Source organism: Amaranthus tricolor, chromosome 1 (genome assembly GCF_026212465.1).
Source record: "Amaranthus tricolor cultivar Red isolate AtriRed21 chromosome 1, ASM2621246v1, whole genome shotgun sequence".
NCBI lineage: Eukaryota > Viridiplantae > Streptophyta > Magnoliopsida > Caryophyllales > Amaranthaceae > Amaranthus > Amaranthus tricolor.
In genome coordinates this window covers 31,542,160-31,567,556 of record NC_080047.1, presented here as the reverse complement: position 1 = coordinate 31,567,556, position 25,397 = coordinate 31,542,160, and the positions used below count along the sequence as shown (strand labels likewise).

Sequence of the window (25,397 nt, the reverse complement as noted above, 5' to 3'; positions counted from 1 at the left end):
CATCAAATCACGTATATGTTAAACCTATTGAATATTATTAAATACTTTGAATATTTTATTTAACACCAAACCATAATTGAATAAGAACATTCATATTTATGGACAAACATAAACAAACATAACCAAATGTCTTTACATTTGTGACTAATTTTAAGAAAATAGTACACAATTAAAGCCACTCCCCCAAACAATATTGTCATCCTTACGAATTTCACAAATAATCACATATTTTCGATGAACAATTTCGCGAATGATATCAAACTTTCTGAGAACGTGTTTGGATTTTGAATGTGATCTTGGTTCCTTGCTTTGAGCAATGGCACCTTGACTATCACAATGCAAGACAATCCCAATTTCAACACTAGGTACTACTCTAAGATCTGAAATGAATTTCTTTATCCATACTGCCTCCTTTGCTGCATTACTCGCAGCAATATATTTAGCCTCTGTGGTAGAATTAGTTATTGTGCTTTGCTTTGAACTTTTCTAGCTCATAGCCTCTCCATTCAAACAAAAGATGAAACCAGATTGAGATCGAAAGTCATCTTTGTCTGTGTGGAAACTCGCATCAGTATAACCTTTAACCCTTAGTTCACATTCTCCTCCATAGACTAAGAAATGATCCTTAGTTCTTCTCAAGTACTTTAGGATATTCTTAGCTGCATTCCAGTATGTATCACCTGGATTTAATTGGTATCTGCTACACATACTGAAAGTATATGAAACATCCGGCCGAGTGCAAATCATGGCATACATAATGGACCCTATTATTGAAGCATAAGGTACACCACTCATTTGCTTAATCTCATCAATGTCTGAAGGACATTGAGTCTTGCCTAGCGACAAACCATAATGCATGCGGAGGAAACCTCTTTTGGAGTTTTCCATCTTGAACTTTGTAAGAACCATATCAATATAAGCTCTTTGACTAAGTCCAATCAATCATTTTACCTATCTCTATAGATCTTGATCCTCAAAATTTACTCAGCTTCTCCAAGGTCTTTCATAGAAAAAGAATTCTATAGCCATTCTTTAACTGACTCAAGCATGGGAATATCATTTTCTATGAGCAATATGTCATCAACATATAAAACCAGGAAGACAATACTATTCCCACTAAACTTCTTGTAAGCACAAGGTTCATCTTCATTTTTGAGAAAACCAAACATTTTGATTGCCTCATCAAAACGAAGATTTAAACTACGAGATGCTTGCTTTAATCCATAAATGGATTTTTTAAGCTTACATACTTTCTTTGGATTTTCTGGATCATGAAAACCTTCTGGTTGTCCTCTTCCAAGAAACCATTCAAGAAAGCGGTTTTTACATCCATTTGCCAAATCTCATAATCATAAAAGGCGGCAATTGCTAAGAGTATTTGAATGGATTTAAGCATTGCTACTAGTGAAAAGGTTTCATCATAGTCAATACCATGAACTTGTTTGCAACCCTTTACCACTAACCTTGCTTTGAAAACACTAATGTTTTCATCTTTGTCTGTTTTCAATTTGAAAATCAATTTGCACCCAATACGTTTTACCCCATTAGGAAAATCAACCAAGTCCCATACTTCATTTTCAGACATAGATTCCATTTCAGAATTCATGGCTCCAAGCCACTTTTCGGAGTTTTGTCTTGTTAAGGCATCTTTGTAACTAGTAGGTTCTTGTTCTAAAATCACAATTTCAGAACTTTTAGTCAACAAGAAATCCACATACTTCTTAAATGGAATTCTTGGTCTACTAAACGTACGGGGGGCAGCGACAGGAGAAATATTCTTCTCAATAATTTGAGAATTTTCGCACAAACTAAGTTCGAGTGGAGTAGTAAAAGGAAATGTTAGAATCACTTCTTCCAGCACAGAATCATGCATAGGAAGAGTATCATGCATTTTTATGCATTTCCTCAACCATAGGCAATGGCATAAGTAGTTCTGCTTCTAACATAGATTGATCCACATCCATTTGTTGCGCATCTCGAATTTCTTCGAGAAATATATTACTCCCACTTACCTTCTTGAAAAAGAAATCTTTTTCCAAGAATGTACTATCCTTAGCAACAAACGCTTTCTTCTAATGACGCCTGTAAAAGTAATAGCCCCGTGTTTCTTTAGGATAACCTATGAAGAAACATTTTTTTGCTTTGGAAGCGAGTTTCTTTGTTTGTAAACGTTTTACGTAAGCTTCGCAATCCCAAACACGTAGAAAAGAAAGACCAGGAACTTTTCTCTCCATAACTCATATGGAGTCTTATCTACTGCCTTGGACGGAGTCCTGTTTAGTGTAAAAATAGCAGTTTCGAGAGCATATCCCTAGAAGGATACTGGAAGGTTAGCAAGACTCATCATAGATCGTACCATATCTAATAGAGTTCGATTTCTCCTCTCAAACACACCATTCAACTACGGTGTTCCAAGTGGAGTTCGTTGTGAGAGAATCCCACAACTTTTCAAATGATCAATAAAATCTTGGCTCAAATATTCACCATCACGATTTGATCATAATGCTTTTATTATCTTACCAAGTTGGTTCTCAACATCTCTTTGGAACTCTTTGAACATTTCAAATGATTTCGACTTATGTTTCATTAAGTAAATATAACCATATCTGCTTAAATCATCAGTGAAGGTTATGAAGTAATTGTAACCACCTCTAGCTTTTGTACTCATAGGTCTACATACATCTATATGTATTAGGCCTAAGAGTTTGCTTGCTCTTTCACCTTTTTCGGTAAAGGGTGATCTTGTTGTCTTTCCCATCAAACAAGATTCACATACATCAAATGATTCATAATCAAAAGATGGTAGAAGTCCATCTTTATGTAACTTCTGAATGCGATTTGAGTTGATATGGCCTTAATGATAAGTCATTAAATAGGTTTGATTATTATCATTTGTCCCCGTTTCTTGCTTTCTATGTTAAGGATATTATTTTCTTTATTAAGTAAGTATAATTCGTTAGAACTATTAGTACTGACATAAAACATATCATTCAAATAAATAGAGAAACAACCATTCTTTATTGTAAATGAATATCCTTCCTTATCCAACTCATGAATAAAAATGATGTTTTTATTAATACTCAGAACATAATAACATTTATTTAGTACTAATATTAATCCTAAAGATAAGTAATAATAAAAACACATATTTTCATATTAAAATATGCAATAGGCTAAATGATATCACTGTAGGAATTTAGATGCATTAACCGGAATTTCAAGAAACATATTTCTTTACAACTAAAACAGGATCTCATGCAATTATTAATATGTAAAAAGTATATATAAGAATTATACCCTCGATGTGTGAGTTCCACGTCGTACGACCGAACCAGGTATGTAATGTCACCAAATGAGATTAGAACATCATTTATCGTTCCTTTAGTATTGGTCCACAAGCACCAATTGGATCACTACGTATGCTAGTACGAAATAAGAAATACTAATACTCTTATTACTTTATTTTAAGGTGGAGATAGGTAAAGAGAATTAACACATAAGCTTATTAAAATAATGAGCAAAGTGCTTCTATTTATACACAAATGCAACAAACTCTTGACATACCCATTTAATGGTTACACATAACATTTATATGTAATAATCAAAAAGAATTAATTTTGTGTTTTATTTCCCAATTAAAACATATCATTAATGCATACTAATAACTCCTACACTAAATAGTCCAAAGAGCATCTTATGCAATTGGTACTGTTTTATCCAATTGGTAACTTATATGTGAGACCTCATAGAACCCGATCATAATAGCAGCATACTAATCTAATTAATATACAGATCAAAGTTAATTTCTAGCAAAACACTATGACCACCTAATATAATCGAATGTATTAATCTCCATATTATATCCTATTTATGTATTAGCAGTTACACTTGATTATTAGGACACTTATTTCCTTCAGTTGAAGATCGGAATGGCTTGAAACTTGTTTGAATCAACTCGAATATCAAACATAAAGCACAAATAGGCAAATAACAGCAAATTAACTCAAAATAGCGAATCTCAATCACTTTAAACCCTCAAAAAGTAATCAATGCCCTCGATAAACCACAAAGAAGGCGTAGTAAGTGTAAAATAATACACTTATCACTCCCCCATGCCTAACCTTTTGCTAGTCCTTGAGCAAAACAAGCGTAAACCATAAGCACAATAAGCAACATCTCCTTATAACTCTCAACCCAAAAATAAGATCAAGGAAATCTAGAATGAGGCGGGCTACAACACACACGTACTCCTCCCTCATGCCTGCCTCAAGGCTTGCTCCAAGTTTAAACACTCTACCTTATAATCACCATCGGGGATGCCTTGATTTATCTTTCTCTAAACAAGTGCTAATCCGGGATAACACCATCAAGTTGAGCACTTACCTCTGAAACACCAGCGCCCCTTATAGCTCCTAGTAGACACTACAAAAATATATCAATTTGAAGACAAAACCCAAATATAAGGAAAGAGGTATAGCGAAAAAAAGCTTTGTCGCAAGCTGGTGACAAAACCTCTGTTTCACTACTTTTGTCGCTAACATGTACTTTGTCGCTAAACCTGTAGTCAACATCCATAGGAGCCAAAAAAAATGGTTAAATTTCAAATATGTTATTTTGGTCGCCTAATTTGTCGCTATAATGATGATTTTCATTTATAAATACAGATGAATGTTTAGTTCATTTCCAATTAAGCACAAATACTTTCTTTCTTTCTAGTATATTCTGAAAATTTAGTTCTCTGAAGGGAGTATTTATTTGTTAAAGGAGAAAAATTCGTTAACTTAAAAGGTATGTTTCTAATTTTTATGTTATTGTATTCATTTTATTAATTTATTCACGAACGATTGTTCTATATATGTAATATTTGTATGATTATTATTTGTTTTATACGTGTATGATTATTACATTTGATTTATTTTTTTATGTAGTAGTTTTATGATTATTATATGATTGTGTTTTAAAATTTAATATAGCTTTACGCAATGACGGATGATGGTAGTTATTATTTGTATAATAGAAATTGGATGTATGAAAGAGAATTTGACGACGAGGCATTTAATATAGAATTCATAAGGGGTTTAGAAGAATTTTTATTATTTGCAATTTCAAAAAGTGTTCATCAAAAATTAGACGTCCTTGTGCGAAGTGCAAAAATGTTGTTTTCAAAAAACCAAATGATGTGAGGGATCATTTGTTATGGAAAGGATTTGTGGAAGATTATTATGATTGGAGATATCATTACGATATCGCCACTGGTGAAAGTAGCAGCGCCAATTTTGTGTTTGTCACGGAAGAATTGAATATTCCTCGGATCGGTGTTGAGTTGCTTGCGGAGTTTAACATATATGGGATGAAGAAAGTGTATGAGGATGACGCACGCGAATATAAAGACTATTATAGTCAGTGGACTGTAGGGTGGAAAAAGAAAAGTGTGTTTTGGGACTTACCGTACTGGAAAACTAATATGAGCAGACACTGTCTTGATGTGATGCACATTGTAAAGAACTTTTTCGATAATATATTTAATACAGTGATGCGTGCTGAAAAGGGGAACCAAGGATCAAATTGTTACACGTAAAGACTTGCAAGACCTTGGTATTAGAAGTGCGTTGCATCTAGTAGGGAAAGAAACCCCAATGGCATCATATATCCTTGACGATAGACGGATTTATGTTCCGCTTGAGTAGCTCAAGACATTAAGGTTTCCAAATGGTTATGTGTCCGACCTGTCAAGGAACATTGACATGACCAAACATTCAATATTCGGGATGAAAATCCACTATTTCTTCTCGTGACTTGCTCCCTGTACCTATTTGGGAAGCTCTAACTGAGTTAAGTTTGTTTTATCAAAATGTTAACTTCTCCAAAACTCAAAACGGCAACATGAGAAAATTAGAGTCTGAAATACCAGTTATATTGTGCAAACTAGAAAAGATCTTCCCCCCATCCTTCTTTTATTGCATGGAGCACTTACCCACCGTCCACTTACCGTACGAGGTAATAATAGTTGGACCCATTCAATATAGGTGGATGTATCCATTCAAAAGGTATGTCCACATCATCCACTTATTAGTAATGTTTTTATTCATTTGATATCTATTTTCTTATTAATATTTACATGTGGGTACTTACGACATCTGAAACTCAATGTTGCAAACAAAGCCCATGTTGAAGCGTCAATGTGCAATCAATATCTTATTGAAGAAGCTTCACATCTTATATCCCATTGCTTCGAGCCAGAGGTATGTTGTAGATATAGAGACCTCTTCATGCATGATTACGACAGTAACAATAATGGTAGATCATATGTTCTTTCAATTTTCACTTACCCTGTCAGATTTCATGGGAGGGATAAAACTAAATTGTTGGATCCCAACGATCTTAAAATTGCGCATTGGTACGTTTTGATGAATTGTTTAGAAGATGAACCCTATCTAAGAAGGTTCATAAGCCAGCTCCGTTCGAATGTGCCTTCAATGCACGTCAACAATTTGATCCTTTACTCAAAGAGTAATTTCAAATATTCTTCAAAGATATGTAGGTTTAATTTGCTTTAAATAGTCCCATTATTGATTGATTTAATGTAACTCAATTATCTTGTTTTTTATAGGCTTTTGCTGGTCATCTTGATTATTCTCCAAAGGTCAAATACTAAAAGACATGGCTTAAGGACCTTTGAAATATGCTAAAAGTGTTAATATCGGTTATGTCAATGGTTATAATTTCACACTATCAAACATGCTACGAGAAAAGTTGCAGACAATAGCGGGGTGTGTGTCAAAGCAATTTATGAGACTTAAGACGGAGATGACTTCTATAATCGGCTGGAAGAGATTATGAGTATGAATATCTGGCAATGCCAATCAAAAGAGTGACCTTATTCAAATGCCACTGGCATAATCCAACTCGTCATGGATGCGAAAACGACACACGTGTTCACGAGCGCTATTAGATAGTAGACATCCACATTAATTTGTCGTACAGAAAGTATGACCCATTTTTTACTTTCTAGTAAAGCTACTCATTAAATGTCGTATCCAAGTTTAAGACAAGATTTACTAGATTGGCGAGCTGTATGCAAGGTGAAGTGAATGAAATATCAAGTTAGTGTGGCACAAGCCAATGACATTAATGATAGCGCGTTTCAAGAGGAACAACACATACAATTTCAGGTCTCTTATGAAGACAATATTGAGTCATCACTCAACGACCCTTTTGGACAGTTTATTGAGTGCGATGATGAGCCAGAACCATCTACCCAAATTCCCGAGGAAGATGCTGATGTTGATATCGTATTGTCCAGTGATGAGCAAAACAATAACGCCGAATATTTTAGTGATTGGGATCAAGAGGATGTTAACTAATATTAATATGAATTTGTAGTATTATATTGTATTTCTCAATATTTTTATCAATGTTAAAATATTTTCCTAATAATTTTTGTATAATTTTGTACTAAATAATGGTTCATTTTTTTTATCTAAAATTAGTAGTATTTTATAGTATTTAATTATTGTCGCAATTTTTTAATATTCATTATTAGTTTCAATTTTAATATCATTATCAAATAATAATATTTTAAGGAAATCAAATAATAATAATAATAATAATAATAATAATAATAATAATAATAATATCAATACATATAAAATTTACTGACGGGAGACACATCAGAAAATAGTGAAATACGTTTAGGGACAAAGCCTTTGTCGCCATTTTTATCGCTAAAATGGATCGTATACTTTTAAATACTGAGCTAAAAGGACAAGACACTGAAAAGGACACGGAAAAGGACACTAGAAAAACAAAAGTAAGCTGAACACGTCAGGCTTAGTGAAAAAATTAGTGACAAAAATTTTGTTCCTAAACCTAAATTTTTGTGCCACCCTCCTGCAAAGTAAAATAGGTAGCTGACGTAAATAAACGAGCAGGAAAAGTCAAATTGTGCACAATAAAAACGTGTTAGCGACAAATGCTTTGTTGCCTTTGTCGACTCAAACTTTGGAATTTAAGTACACATTATTGTTTTTTGCAATTTTTGAATGTATTGAATATATTGTTTTTTGCAATTTTTGAATGTATTGAATATATTGTTTTTTGAATGCATGTTCAATACCCATCATCAATTTTTCGAATACTTGTCCATCTTCACAGGTATTCTCTTACTTATGTTTTTTTTATTTTCCTATATTTTTTTGTTTTTTTGTTGTTAATTTTCGAATTGCGTTATGATTAGGTTATTTGTTGTTTTTGCTTTTATTTTTCGAATATAATCTTTGTTTCTTCCCTTTTTTATAACTAAGTTCATGTTAACATTAGTAGCATTTTACTTTTTTTTTGTTTTGTTTTTGTCGTCTTTTGATGTAATCGCCTCGAATTATAAAGGTAAACACTAATTGGAATTTAGTATTAATCAAGTGGAAGCTTACTTTTGCCAACACAAATAAGGGGTTACTTAAAGGTCAAACCAATATCCAAGTAAAATACTTGAACCAAACCAAAGCAATATAATGGAAGTCTTAACTATCTAAAATATAGGAAAATTACAACCAAATCGAAATAATTCCAAAGTTCAAATTACATCCTTAAAATAGTCTAAATCTAAACAACTAAACTAATAGTCTCTAAAATAAAATAAAGAGATCTAAACAAAAAGGGGAGTCATACTCCAACTCAGGTTCATCTTCCGCTCGCATATCCATTCTCCGTCAAGGTGCCATAGAGATTTACTCTAAAAGCAAAATCATTGGAAAAATATAAAAAGCATAGAATCAGCAAAAAGGGTGAGTATAAACACACTAGTGTTCGTCAAACAAGTTATTAAAATCTTCTTGATTTGAGTAAATTTATTTTGAAATATGCTTTTTCATTTGATAAATCATATTATCATTCAAACCCAGTTCAATGGCTCTATGGTCATTTCAAATTCTCATTTTTCATCATAAATCATAAGATCTCAATGGATCCAAATCAATTTCAAACTCATATCATAAGTTTACATGGGTACTCTGTGACTCGTTTGGTAGTCGGTCTACCGTCTGCGACATGTCCGGCAAGTGTAAAACAATGGTATTGTGAACAGTACGCGCTCAGCATTAATGAGCCATTTAATCATGCACACAAAATTTGTTGTGGCATATGTACCCGCCATTTAGGCTAAAATATTTTTTCATATAATATATATCTTGTAATTTTAATAACATTTGAAAGTCAAAAATATTAACTTTTTCCATATGATAAACATCTTTTATTTGCAACATAGCAAAACATACTTTATTTGCAACTTAGCAAAATCAAATCATAATATTTCCCACATGGTTAAAAAATGCTTAGAATAATCATATCATCAAACATAACCTTTGTATTATATTAGGGGTATCACTAGCATGTATGGAAATGCATCGTAACAAAAAGTGATTAAAGTTCAATATGATTTTTCAAGGAAACCACTAAAATGTTTCGTTTCAATCCTTCTTAAAGTAAATATAACTTAAAAGAGTTTTGGAATTCATTCAAACATCTAGAATATGATTCATAAGTATATAAAATATATGACAGAAGATTTCATAAAACACTATTTTCTTAAATACGAGATAGTTTAGCCGGTAATAAAATCGATAATTGATTTACAAAATACATATTAATTCTCCAACAAGGCCCAAATTAATCAAGTCATTATAATACCTTATTTAAAATGAATTTAAGGTTGTCCCTTCAGATTATAATTGGTTATGCGAATTTATAACGATCTTACAATTATTTTCGACAATTTAGGTATTTGCCGTTATTTAAATGGTGTCTTAAATCCGTAAAATTTATAAACCATCTAAATCAAACTTATTTTATACTATGAGGCATTGGGTTATTAATATAATTATAAATTTTTGATGTAGGTCTATTTTTACCCAAATTTAATTAACAATATTACACCTTTTAATAAATAAACATTTTCTATTAATTTGATAAATTAGTAAATAATAGAATTCATATAAACATGTTTATTAGGCTATTGGAACTTATAAAACTCATGTATGATGTTTTATTATTTTGTATAGACATGTTATCGATAAATAGAATAAAATAGGATTAAAATTATTTCAGTTCGAATAAAATATTATAAATATTATATGATGTTTTAGACACTATTTTAAGGGGTATAAAATTTTAAATAACCATTAAAAATCATGTGGCGTATTTTTAATAATTAATATCGTTATTTTACCGATAAACCGAATGAAATTTATTTAAGTCCATATATGGTCACGAAAATCCATATAAATTTTTGAACATGTATCTACTATTTATATAAGTTTCTCATAAAAGTTTTATGTCCAAAAGACGTCATTTAATATTTATTTTATATTTTATCGTTTTCAAACTTACCGATTATTCCGAGTAAAATTTATTAAGGTCTTTAAATGTCAACGAAACCTTCCCAAACTTTTAAAAATTTTACTTGCTATCCATATAAGTATGTGATAAAAATTTCAAGTCCATATGTCTTTATTTGGTAATTATTTTATATTTTACCATTTTACAATATACCGTTAAATAATTTAACGATTATTCAAAAATCATGAAAAAATTCCAAACTAAATATATTCTGGCTAAATCTTGTTAAAGACATTATAATATGTTTTTATTAATTATTTTTGATGATAAAGTGTTTATCTAATACCATGTTTAATATAATAAGAGTATTTAACACCTTATAATCCCATTAAAATATCAATTTATTTAACGAATAATTTCAACAAAAAGTATTCAAGAGATTTTCTTAACATATAGTTACTGGAAATTTCTTTTAAATGAATTTCAAATATTTTCAAAGTTCATATAATCATTTCCATCACAATAACTTTCACAAAGTAGTGTTAAACATGCCTTTAAACATACAACAATTTTATAAATCAACATGCATGATGCCCACAATAATAATACATGTAATAAATTATTCCATACTCAAATTTATCATTTTGACATGATTTTTCAAGATTTAAGAACTTCTCTTTGGGAATTTTATTTTTAAAAACAAGTTTATACACAAACTTTCCCAACTTGTTCTTAAATCCTTTAAAAATCACCCTATGTGACATACCTCGACTACAAGCCTATATAATTATTCCGTAAGCTCCCACGTAAGCTCCTACGCGTTCTTAGAAGTGGTTCTAACTTCGGGTCCTTGCCCTTCAAGTCTCAACTCTAACTCTTCAACTAAACATATTGCATTCATCCAAAAATCAATAATAATTTTTGAATTTCTAACATGCACTTAGCTTTCCCTAGTTAGAGTTGTTAGACTAATACTTGTGATGATTTTAACATATTTGGAGTACACTATTATGTTGAGCAACATACTTAGTTAAGTCTCATAATTTTACTTGAATCCTTTAAGTAACAAAATTTATGTTTGTGGAAATACATCTTCTTACTTTCTATTATGGCCGATTTTTATAGATTTATAAGTGATGATTTTCTTAGTTTAGAGATAAAATACTCATTTTATAATGATCTTAGTTTATAAAAAGATTCATGTAAAAAAAACGTTTTACATGAACAAGTTTTAATAAAAACTAGTGGAATAAAAAAATGAACATAACTTACTTTATACTTGGTGGATTTCTTCAAGTTTGATGTCCATAGAAAGTCCTTAAGATAAAGATTATTTTTATGGGAGATTTGATTTTATCATAAATTTTCAGAAGTTTTAGATGGGTTTTTGAAGAAGATTTGATTAGAAAAGAAGGTGTTATAGTAGTTGAAACTTTGAAGGATTCTAGTGTTTGTTCTTGGTGAATTTGGGAGCAATTTGTTGGGGATTATGGCTGAATAAAATGGTCTGAAAATGAAGTGTTTTTGCTTCTTATATTTGCCTCTTGCATGCTTATAATGGCGCACAAGCTTTGGGTAGAACAAAGGGGGTTTTGAATAGAACAATTTGCTTGAGTGTATAAGTATAGAAAGAGCTAAAAGGGGTACGTGATAGCCATATGGGGCTGCTGTTTGGGGCTGATTTGAGGTGGTGTTTGTCCTCAATTTGGTTTATTATGGTGTAAGAAAGGTTTATCTAAGATAGTTTAAGATTTGGATAAAAATTGTTGTACATGTAACAAGTTATCTAACATGTAATTCATGTTTAAAAATCAATTGTATATGTTTATGAAATATTTAATTTATTCTCAACATGGGTAAATAAAGTTTTCAAGTAAGTATTATAATTATCCCGAAACGTTATGGGTAGTTGCTCAACTTTAAGTTTTACCTTCAAAGTTTACGTTACTTGTTACACTTCATAACTACGTTACGAGTTGATAAGTTTTTAGTCGTCGTAGATATTTTTCAAATTACTACCATCACTAATTAAATTTTAATTAGTAATGACCAATTATTAAAAAAAAATAGATGTTAGAAACGACTAATGAAATTTCAATAATAATACGACTATTTCATTTGAATTTATGTAATTTTTTTTGCTGTTTTTTGGTTTTTACTTGTTCTTATGTTTGGTCATGTATAAAATTCTTCATGCTTGTTCATGTTTACTTTTTCGAAATATGAAGATTTTTTTTGTTCTTTTGTTGACATATCGTGTAACAACCCGACTTACCGTTGACTAGGTAAACAGGGTCATCACGGGGTCTGTTTCCCAAAAACCTCGAATCTCAATCCCAAAACTTGCGCAAAGAGTCTTTAGTTCTAAATCATAACTAAACCAACTAATTCTCAATCCAAACATCTATCTCATACATACAGTGATCATAAAAGTCTCTATAAACGTCCAACATAACCAATACAGGCTAGACTAATACATTTCCAAAGCTTAGTACAAAACTACAAAACTCTAACATGCTCAGCTCATATACATCCTTGGAATGCTATTCAACACCGCTAACCCATCGTTCCCGACCAGTTCCGATCTGTAGACAAACTAAAAGATGGAAACAACATGGAATCAGATTAAACTGAGTGAGAAGCAACAATCCAAAACAACAAAACACAGTAATTCAAATCATAGGTTTAAAAGCAACATCAGTTTCCTAGATCTATGTGCGCACAAGGAGTCTAGTTTGAGAGGTGCCCCATAGCTCTAAGGCTATGTCGCTCTCGGGTGAAGCTAGTCAATATCTCAATGACAATTCGCTTCAAAACAGGGAGTAAGGAACAATGTTCCTCAACTCCGCCAATGACCAGCTCGCAAGCCCGATCCATTGACTATATCATGATATCAGCATAAGCATTCACAACAACATTTGTCTCAACAAATTCCAATTCAAAAGAGTTTTAGTAAAAAGTTTATTTTCAAGAATGTAGTCTGATCAGACCCTTTAAGGGACTGCTACTACTCACAGATAACGCTGCTTCAAGAAGCTAAGTCTGGTACACCACGATCACTTGAAGGGTTCATCGAAGTAGTCGTATCCTGAAGCATGAGAATAACATAACGTCACAAGCGCGCGCTCGATGCTACTATACTAACATATAACTTATTACATCTCCTCCTAAGACCGTAGCTTAGACCAAGATTCCACCCTAGCGTTTCTATTATTTCTAATTACAGAGATTACGCAAATTCTAACTCCAAATCTCAAATTCTTGTTTAAGACTAGCTTATACTCTTATAAAGATCATACATCTCCACCATTCCCTTTGTATTGCAGTTCAACCACTTCCATGCTCATCTTAAACACAAAACCAAGAACTAAACCAAAGTTAACAAACTATCCAAGAGAAAGATTCAGCTAGTCTATCCAAGAATACTGAACTAACCAACTATATCATTCAAATACTCTACTACCAAAATCATAATCCACACTTGAATTCTCATCATCACATAACTAACTAATACACATTTCCCATAAATTTCTCAATTAAACACCAACATATATAAACATTCAAACTCAACATTCAAGATCCTCCAAGAATCACATAATACCTTCAAGAATATCAAATTATTCAATATTTTACCCATAACAAATTCTCAAGTTGACAGACATCTAGTATTTCATCTAAGAGCATAATTTACTCAATTACTTATCATTATCATCGTCAAAACCTCCATGAACAGCTAGTATTTACATGAGAAGTTCATTAACCCAATGAAGATCAAGACATCATCATCATCATCATTATTTACCATAAATTCCTAATTCCTAACAATAATTCGATAACCCAATATCTCATATCCAGCTAATAATCCCAACCAACAAACTCATCCAATTAGTTAATATAAATTTCAAGATTCATTAAAATTTAAGGTTTAACACATGATTAACAAATTATACAATTGAAAGCATATGAATAAGAGTATAATTATCAAGGAAAAACAAAAGGATTCAAGAAGGATTTACCTTCTGTTTGACAGCAGTAAGGAATAAACAGAGAATCAGATTCAAAACAATTGATTTTCGGCTTGAAATTTCGATGCCTAATCAACAAGACCAAGCTTCACTCGATTTCCCCCTATTTCCGCAGAATTCAGAGGCAAGGGAGGAAAGTTTCGATTGCTATATCACTTCTTAAATGAAATCACGAAAGAAGGAAAATCAATTGGTCTTTCGCAGCCCAAATCCTTCGAAGATTCAAGGAAGAAGGAGGATAATGGTTCTTGAGATTTTAAGGTGTTTAATAGAGTGTGATGTTTCTTGAGATTTGGGTTTATGCGAATGGAAGGAAAAAGAAGAAAGGAGAAGGGAGGAGAAGGGGAAGGGAAGGGAAAAGGGGAAAGAGAAAGTGGGTTTCTGATTTTTGAGTTTGGGTATTTAATTTCTTTTTTTTTTATATATATATATATTATTATTATTATTATTACCTACTTAACTCAATTAATTCATGGTAATTTTCTAATTAGTTTAAAGCCCAAAAATTATTTTATTTATTTTAAATTTCCGAATGTCACATATCGCATGGAATTTTTTGTGTTTTTGCTGTTTTTTGAGATGTGTATCATGCTTTTTTTTTTTTGCCTTTTCCAATATTTTAGCTTATATTTTTGTTTTTTATTTTCCTGTTTTTCAAAACGTCATTTTTTTTTGGTTTCTTTTTGCTGTTTTTTCGACATATATTGCTTACATTTGTTTTGTTTCTTTTCGAAAATAGGCTGTGTTTTTGTTTATATACTCTTTTTGCTGTTTATTTTTTGTATTTTTCCGAATTTGTTGTTTTTTCTTGTTTTTTGTTGAATTTGTTCCTATTTTGGTGTTTTTTGGTTCAAATGTTGTTGTTTTTAGGATTTATGTTCATATTTTATGGCTCTACTTAGTTTTGTAATTCATGTTGTCTTTCTTTTGTTTAGTGTAAATCTCATATAATCAACAATGGAAAATAACCCAAACGACCAAAATAATGACCAAACAAACAACTTATTTGATTTTTTTGGATTTTGACTTAAATGATGTATCTCCTAGTGACTATGGTGATCAACAACCTGGTTACTATAGGAATGTCAACCCACCACCATACCAACAAACATACCAACAATCTTTCTCAAGTCTCTTAAATCAACATACTAATCTTTCACTAAATACTTCCAACAATCTAAATGCTACAACACCGTCAATACGAGATTATCAAAATTTTCAACAACATCCCTACCAGCCTTATTTCCCCTTTTAGATGAACCATTGAAGGCCATCTAAGGTGCCTTCCTATTTTCCCATCCATCATGATATGTATCCCCAAACGACACCCCTCCAGCCCCGATATGTTGTTGAGGAAGTTGACAATGATGGAGGGGATGGCGATGAAGAAGAAGAAGAGGGGATTGCCTATGAGTCGGATCCTCATTGTCAGGGTGTTTACAAGCTCTTGAAGAAACTTTCCAACAATTACGGACCGCATTACGCGGAGAAAGCAGTAATGCATGTCGTGGATCAGGAGTAGGTGGTCGCCAAGGTTGGGATGGTGATATGGGAAGTAGCCCAGGTGGATATGGTGGTTCTCGAAAATCACATAATACCCATGGTGGTGGTGGTCACTCTAGTCGTGGTGACTACTTTTAAGCTTTGTACATTAATGTTTTTTTATTGCATCGTATGTATATTAATTAATGTAAAAGTTTGTAATATATATTTACTTTTTAATTTAATATCTATTTATTCATTAAATTTCTTTTAAATTACTTTGTTGTTTATATATAGTATTTAATTATTATTTATAGAAAAAATTGAATATTTGCTATTATGTTAAATATTAATAGTAATAGTTATTATTTAACAATGATAACAAGTATTTAATTTTTTTTATGACCTGAAATAACATTAGCGACAATTTATGGGACAACAAAAGGGCTTTTTTGCTAAGCTCAGTGACAAAATGGGCAACAAAATTTCGTTTTAGCGATAAAGCATTTTGTCTCCATTTTTGTCGCCAAACACCTTTTGTGACAAAATAGGCGACTTGAATGTTTTGTCACTAAAGGCTTTTCTATTTGCTGTGAGAGGTTTTCTATTCTAACTCCTGTTCTTAACTTCAAACAGCGAATGAGTGATCTACCCAAATAAGCTTCTAAACTCCCTTCATATGATGTCACGCCAAGGAAAATGAAAGCTTAACCTAAGCCTCTCCTTTTGCCTACACCACCGTTGCGGGTTTTTGATATAGCCAAACATTATTTTTCTTCTTTTCATCATTTTTGTTTTATGGAGCTTTTTTCTCTTGATTTTGAAACCTTACTTTTGCCATGTCTTAATGCCAAGCCGGGTTCTTCCATTTCAATTCTTTCTTTTTGTTTCTTTTAAACTTTTTTTTATAACAAGGAAAAAGAGAATGAAAAATGCAAATAATCAAACAAAAGGATTATTGGAAATATATTGCAATTACAAATAAAACAAACCAAATTGTGTTTCCCTTGTATGGATGGCAATGGAACTCCTTACTTTATAGATCACCAAAAAGGACACCATGAAGATAAGGTTGCAACAATGAAATAGTGTCGCTCAAAAACTCGATATTTGTAGGAGGCGTTTATACACTTTCCTATTGTGATATTTCTCCACAAAGGTGTTTAGGATGATGTTGAAATTCACAATGAGGTACAACCTACACAATAATGTACTAGCACAAAGCAAAATAGAAGCATGAATAATGTATGTTCATAGATAAATTCAAAAAAGGTATTTAAGAATGATGGGTGGGATGTCCTTTGCACATTCCCTCTATTTATAGCGTAAATTGTCAACCAATGCCTTCTTATGAAACAAGTGTGTTTCATCAAAAGTCTATGAATTAAAAGGTTGATTCACCAAAACTTATCAATGAATCAATATAATAATTCATCATTATTAACCACTAGTAGTAGTTAATTATACATTAGTGATGATTGATAACAAACAGCTGTAACGAAATAAACTAACAAAACCGCAAAAATAAGACAGGGGACAAGCGACGAGTCGCCGCAGCCTGGCAACGAGTAGTTGTCAATAATGTCGACTCAACTTTCACAGAAACACCGAATGGGCTTTGGGTTCTGTCTCATTTTAAGACCCTACTTTCAACAAGCGATGACTCGTTGCTTACAGGCGACGAGTCGCTGCTTTCCCACTGTATTCCAATTTGCATTTTTATTTATTAGGCATATTTTGGACTTTCTATATATTGCATATTATCCCACTACTATACTTATTGTATCTTATATATAATCTAGATTTTTATATACTTTAACTGTCCAACAAGGATGCACATAGAAATGGTGACATTTCCCTCCTCCATGCCTAAGATGAACATTGTCCTCAATGTATGAAAGGACTAAGGATGATAGGGGGCACAAAAGATCTCCAACTCCTCTAGGTAGCAAAGGGTGATATGAAGTCAGCTAAAAAGGTTTCACTTCTTAGATTAACTCAATCTCCCTCAAATACCCCCATGCCTAAGAAAAGCAAAGGGTACAAAGAAAAAATATAATGCTAGCAATAAACAAATAACACTCACACCTCCCCCAATCATCCTCAAGTAAGCATCAAACACAACATACAGGCTAACAACCCAAAATATTCAAATATAACACTGGTACTCATCAACGCAAACCCTCCAACACAAAATAGCCCAAAGCTTTCAAATCTCGCAGTTTGAAGGCAACAAAAGAAATAGGAATAAAGGGGTTTACGTTTGTGTAGTTGATGGAGTATGCAGTTGAGTTTCATGTCGCTAGTAAAGAATCAGTGCAGGCACTTTCCATCGGCTTTCGGAGCTCAAAGACCGCCTTTTCCACACCAACGTCTAAAGTTAGTTTGCCTCTCTTCACATCAATAATTGCTCTAGTAGTGGCAAAACAAGGTCTACCCAATATGATAGGAGCGTGGGTATCTTCGGGCATGTCCATGACAACAAAATCACATAGGAATACTAGATTACCTATAAAACTAGAACATCCTTTGCAATAGCCTTAGGATGCCTAAGATCGGATAATTGTAGGGTTATGCTAGTTTGGATTAGGCTTCCTATATTTGATAGTCTTTTGTATAAATAGAGAGGCATAAGGCCAATACAAGCCCCCAAGTCACATAAAGCATTATTAACAGCTAAAGTACTAATAGAGATAGGGATAAAGAAGCTATATGGATCATCAAGCTTAAGAGGAAGTTTCTTTAAGAGCACCACACCGCATTGTTTAGACAAGTTCACAACTCCTTCAACTTTGTTGCAATTAGTGGTGAGATCCTTTAAGAATCGATCTGTCACTGCTTGAAGAAAGGGGATCTTCAACTGTATATCTCTCACCAACTGTAGGAAGTTCCCATACCTCTTTTCCAACCTTTCCTTAAGCTAACCTTTGGGAAAAGGTACGATTGAAACGTAAGGCAAAGGGGTTGGTGTAATTGGATCATCAGTAGGTTGGGGTAGGGTCTTTTCATCCTCAGTTTCTTATGGAACTTGAACCGTGCTTAAAGGAGCATCCTCTAACACCTTATCATTCGTAGTAACAACCGTATTCACTTGTTTCGGTAGATTCGTAGATTGGAGTTCACTAGAAAACTGATCGGGTTGTCACGTGACAGGCTATTGTGAAATTTAATTCGTCTGAGTTTCTAAAATCTTGTTGTGAGATTCAAGCCTAGAGATATAACCCCTCAAATCTGCATTAACTTGAGATTATGTGGCATTGAATGTTTCCATCAATAGCTCCAAGGAAGATTTCTGAGGAGGAGTTTCATGTTGCGGTTGTTGCATTGGGGCCCGATACGCATATCGTGGGTATTGGGGTGGTAATTTTCGGAAGCCAAGTGGATTTTGGTATTGTGGTTTTGGTACGATTTGCGGGTTTAATACATTGGTGTTCCTAAATGAGAGTTTAGGATGTCTGGAGTTCGGATTAGATGAATTATTGTAAATAGCATTACTCTCTTCAGGATTTGGAGCCACCATTGAACATGTTGCAGACACATGCCCATTACACCTACACATCTCACAAACTTGGATCATGTTGGAGGGAGGAGCAGAAGTAGAAGAGTTGGCAGAAAGCTTCTCAATCTTAGAAGTAAGCACAGTGATCTATTGAGTAAGTTCACCAATATTGTTGCCGTTGGCACGTGATTTGGATGGTGTTGCTCTATCATCACCCATAAAGCTACATTTTAAGCTATTGTCTTAAACAACTTGAGCAGTTTCTCATCGGTGTTTGAACTCATATCTCCACCACAAGCTGCGTTTATGGAGGATTTGTTCTCATCAAAAATACTGCTATAGAAGGATTGCACTAGAAGCCAGCCAGGTATCCCATGATGAGGAGATTGACGTTGGAGATCCTTGAACCTTTCCCACGCCTCGTAATATGATTCAAATGATTGTTGCTTGAATGTTTGAATTTCATTCCGAAGATATGATGTCTTACGAGGTAACTTTGTTAAGAAACTAGTAGCTAGAGCTTCCCATCATACATACTTGTTTGGCAGTTCTGAATTAAACCAAAATTTAGTTATATCCCTTAGACTGAAAGGGAACAATATCATCCAGATCGCATCAGGTGTCACTGAGTCAATAGAGACGGTATCACCTTTTCCAAAAATCAAAGAGATGGTCGTGGGGGCTTTAGATGTGCCTCCTCCAAACTGATTGCGTTCAATAAGCTGGATTAATTGTGTCTTTAGCTCAAAATTATCAGCTTTTATAGTAGGCTTGACGATATAAGATGCTGAACAGCTGAAGAGTGTGTTAGAGAGGGTCTCCCCATGTCACCAAACCGTTGAGCCATTGGAGGTGGCTCAGGTTGTTGTCTAATACGCTCTTCTTGTTCTCTCCTCCTCCTTTTCGTGTTTAGTCTATGCGCGGTTGCTTCTATCTCAGGGTTACACTTAAGGAAATCAAGAGGCCCGAGTGTAAAGGACCTCCTGTGCATCTACAAAAAGAGCAAACCAAGCATAAGCCAAGAAACGAGGTGGGGGAAATAAAGACTTAATTAAAAGAATGTAATAAAATTTAACCACGTCTCCCCGGCAACGGCTCCAAAAACTTGATAGGTGATGTTATTTTACTGCAACTGCACGGTGTACATGGTAGTTAAGGGGTCAAACACGAGGAAGCATAATTAATTATAGGAATATCAAACTCTATTAATCATGATTGGTAACAAAAGATAGGTGATAAGTGAGAACAAATACGATTAAAAAGAATTAAAATTCAAGATAATAAAAAGACTAAAGCTTCGGGAATTTCCACTACTGCACAAGAATTCATGATGGACGTTCAATTAAAGAATAATTTAGATTCATAAACAATTGATTAACTATTAAGGCCAGATTAATTATAATCACAACTCCCGCATCTTGATTTATAATTGACAAGGTTTTTACTTAATTCATTAAATGAATGTTGAACCTCAATCACAACTCCCGCTTCTTGATAAAAGATCAATAAAGAATTTAACTTAATGGGTCAATCAACCAATTAATCTAATCAATCTAATAAATAAAAAACAATACTTTAATCCATCAATCCAATTATATGTTTCGTAGGATTCATCCCTCTAACTTAGTAAGAAGACTACTCACTAATGGAATGCATAGAGAGAAGTAAATTAAACAAATAAACAAAACTAACAACAATAAACATAATTAAAGAGATTTGAAAGCAATAATACCTTAACAATGGAAGATGATGAAGAATAGAACCATAAACTACTCCCTATGTTTTCTAATGTTCTTCCCCTTTAGAATATTTTATTTTGAATAGAAAATTTTGATTAATATTTTTAAGATACATATTGACGATAAAATATATTTATATGGATTCTCGTTAAATTTGTCTTAATGTATACTTTTTTATTATATATTTTTTATAATTTTTTATGATATGTTTTTAGAGATATTAAGACTTAAACTTTACATTGGAAACTATGCAAAAAGTAAATGTGAAGAAAAAAAGAACGAAAGGAGTATTTATGAATAAATTGAGCTTATTTTTAGTAGTTAGATTTAAACTAATTTATTCGGTTTTAATTTTGAACTAACTCAAACAACATTTAATAACTTAATTAAATATATTTTTTTAAATAATTTTTCTTACTTATGTATAAAATATTATTTTTGAAACTATTAATTTCTGAATGATTTTTATTAGTTTTGGTATAAAAGATTAATGTAATGAAATCTTTTAATACTTATCTTATTTTTGATTTAAATTTATTGAGGAAAATAAATTTCCATGCAATCAATTATGACCTTACTACAAAAACTTACCTAATTTAATTTTAAATTTATTTAGAAAAATAAATTTCCATGAAATCAATTATAATTCTATTAAATTAATACATTTGCAAAACTCTAAGAAGTCGTCATGTGTTATTTTCCAGTTTTTTTATTAGTATTTATGATTGTAATGGTATGATTAATATCAACAATCATTTTAAACATTTCTCTAAACTCTCATAAACTCTCTACAAAAACAACTCTTTTAGTTGATAGTAATCATGATTAATCAAAATCTGAAATTATTATCGAAAAATTAAAAAATATTATATTATTCTGGAACATTTTTTCAATAAATTGTATATAAATACTAGTAGTCCCCCTTTTCAAACCATTTATACATGCTTGACTTTTGACAATGTTTATCAATTACTCTTTACTTATATTTTAATCTTAATATATAAGTTATAATATAATCAAGTGAGATTATATCTAATTCATTTTATTGTAAAGGTTATTAATATCAACTTTTTATGATTTTTAATTACATACAATTAAAATTATTAATAGAATTATTACGTTAACAAATATTTATAAAATTATTACATTGACAAATCTCCTCAATCAAATAGAACTATGAGGGGGAATGGGAGGGAATACTTCATTAGGTCAAAGTTGTGTGCCGGGAATTTGAACTAATCAAGAAAGAGAATAGAGGATAGTGGGGACAAAGGGGGTAGGTAAGGGAGTAAGAGGGTCACAAAATACAACTAATTAAAAGCAAATGGCCACGTACGTTGACAATGGAGTTCCCATCTCCCGGTTAAAATAATTATCTACATGCACAAAAAATTTTAGGCCCCTATGCAACATTATCTTTATTACATCTTATTTATAGTAAATATATTTATTTTATTAATAATTTAATATATTTAATTTTTTAATTAACTTTTTTCATACACAGGAGAAAAAAAAAGAACTTGTACGGTCATCACCTCGCACACCCTCAAAAACCCCTCAGCACATACCCTACTGATTTTTTATGTCCTTAGAGCTGTTCAAAACTGACTCGACCTGAAAACCCAAACCGAAACCGAAAGTAAACCAACCCGAAAATGTGTTCCTTTTTTAGGTTTATCGAATCGACATTGCCCGACTCGAAGTTATACCTGAACAAGTTGACAACCGAAAATGGGAAAACTGAACCCAAGCTGTAACCGATTTTTGTAACCGACACATAACCGTTAACCGAGGTTACCCAAACCTAGTAATGACCGACCTGAGTCATATCCGACCCGAATCATGCTCGAAACCAAACTCGATCCGGCTAAAACCAACTTAACCCGAACGAAGTTTAGATCGAACTGTTGTAAACCTGAACCAAATTTTTACATAGAAATATGATCGACTCATATTCGATCATCTTATTACTTATTCTAATAAAGTGATAAATATTTTAATAAAATAAATTTTATAAATACATGGCTTCATATTTTTAGAATTAATAATCAATGATCAATGTTTATTTAACTACTTTTGATCGAATTAGATGAAAATTAATAGAACTTCATAATTTTAATTTCTTTCGGTCAAACAATTAAAGGTAACAATGTAATAATGATTACTAATTGATTTGCATTTTAACTATTTTGCTTTAAGTAAAGAGAACCTTATCATCGATTAAAAAATGACTAACAACTTAATTTGATACTGACTCGATCGATAATAATTAGTAATTCGTAGCCGAATTCTACTTGAAAAATACCCGAACCCAATCTGTACACGGTAAAACCGAACCAACTATTAACCGATGACAACCCGAGACCGATTGAAACTCGATACGAACTTCAATCGACACCGAATTGATACTAACCCGATAGCTCGAATAACCGACCTTCAACCGAACCGTGACTAACCGACCCGACCCCAGTATGACATGTCGTAACACGCATCCAAAATATAACCGATACGAAATACAATCAAACCGAATGAAACCCGTTTGAAATCGACCCGATCACCCGAATGGTCTTAAGCCCACTATTTTACAACTTTGTACTGCGTCAGTGTCACACTTGCTTAAATTGGCAAATTAATTATTGGGAAATTTGCAAAGAAACACCTTTTAAAACCCCTTTTTTGTAAAGAAACACCTTTTATAATTTTTTTTGTAAAAAAACACATTTTAAGAGACTTTTTTTAAAAAAAAACACCTTAAATCAGTTTCCGGTGACTTTTGTCAACTTTCCGGCGTTGACTATGCCAGTCAACGCCGGAAAGTTGACAAAAGTCACCGGCATCTGATTTAAGGTGTTTTTTTTTTAAAAAGTCTCTTAAAAGGTGTTTTTTTACAAAAAAAAAATTATAAAAGGTGTTTCTTTACAAAAAAAAAATTTTAAAAATTATTATTATTTTTATTTTGTTTTTATTATTATTATTATTATTACTATTATTATTATTATTATTATTATTATTATTATTATTATTCTTAATTTTTTTTTAATTTTTTTTAAAATTTTATTTTTATTAATAATAAAAATAAAATTTTTTTTAAAAAAATAATATTAATAATAAAAATAAAAATAAAAATAAAAATAAAAATAAAAATAAAAATTTTAAAAATAGTTAAAAAAATTAAAAAAATTAATAATAATAAAAAAATAAAAAGTATAAAAAAATATAAAATATCAATAATAATAATTAAAAATAATAATAATAATAATAAAATTAAAAATAAATATAAAATTTTAAAAATATTTTTTTTAAAAAAAAAGAATAATAATATTTATTATTATTATTATTATTATTATTATTATTATTATTATTATTATTATTATTATTATTATTATTATTATTATTATTATTATTCTTTTTTTTAAAAAAAAATTTTTTAATTTTATTTTTGTTTTTAATTTTATTATTATTATTATTTTTTTTTATTATTATTATTGTTATTTTATATTTTTTTATACTTTTTATTTTTTTTTATTATTATTAATTTTTTTAAAATTTTTTTAACTTTTTTTAAAATTTTTGTTTTTATTTTTATTTTTATTTTTATTATTAATATGTTTTTTTGAAAAAAATTTTTATTTTTATTATTATATAAAAAAAAATTTTTTAAAAAAATTTAATAATAATAATAGTAATAATAATAATAATAATAATAATAATAATAATAATAATAATAATAATAAAAACAAAAATAAAAAAAAATAATAATTTTTTAAATTTTTTTTTTTATTATTTCAAAGAAGTACCTTTTAAAACCTCTTTTTTGTAAAGAAACACCTTTTATAATTTTTTTTGTAAAAAAACATCTTTTAAGAGACTTTTTTTTAAAAAAAACACCTTAAATCAGTTTCCGGTGACTTTTGTCAACTTTCCGGCGTTGACTGGCATAGTCAACGCCGGAAAGTTGACAAAAGTCACCGAAAACTGATTTAAGGTGTTTTTTTAAAAAAAAGTCTCTTAAAAGGTGTTTTTTTACAAAAAAAATTATAAAAGGTGTTTCTTTACAAAAAAGGAGTTTTAAAAGGTGTTTCTTTGCAAATTTAATTAATTATTTTGTCTTCTCATTACAATTTTACGACTTTCGTACTGCGTCAGTGTCACATCTTAACACGGCTTGTCAGAACTCGGATCGACACCATGTTTATGTCTTTCATACACCAACACCAAAAATATACACGGAGTAAATAATTATGTTAGATAACTTAGATAATATGTTAAACTATTTGAGATTTTATGTTTTTTGGTTAGAATTAAATTCAAATATTATTT

General features: G+C 31.2%; 1 long non-coding RNA gene and 1 other non-coding gene across 2 annotated transcripts; one reads left to right on the top strand and one right to left on the bottom strand.

The window, feature by feature from the left end:
- Positions 1-11,602: 11,602 nt before the first annotated feature.
- LOC130826600 (uncharacterized) lies at positions 11,603-14,892 on the bottom strand. Its single transcript, XR_009047102.1, has 3 exons — positions 14,349-14,892; positions 13,348-13,420; positions 11,603-12,928 (listed from the first exon to the last, which is right to left on the bottom strand). It is a non-coding gene; the product is annotated as an uncharacterized LOC130826600 (long non-coding RNA).
- Positions 14,893-19,707: 4,815 nt separating this feature from the next.
- Positions 19,708-19,813, top strand: LOC130801503 (small nucleolar RNA R71). Its single transcript, XR_009039630.1, has one exon. It is a non-coding gene; the product is annotated as a small nucleolar RNA R71 (small nucleolar RNA).
- Positions 19,814-25,397: the final 5,584 nt, after the last annotated feature.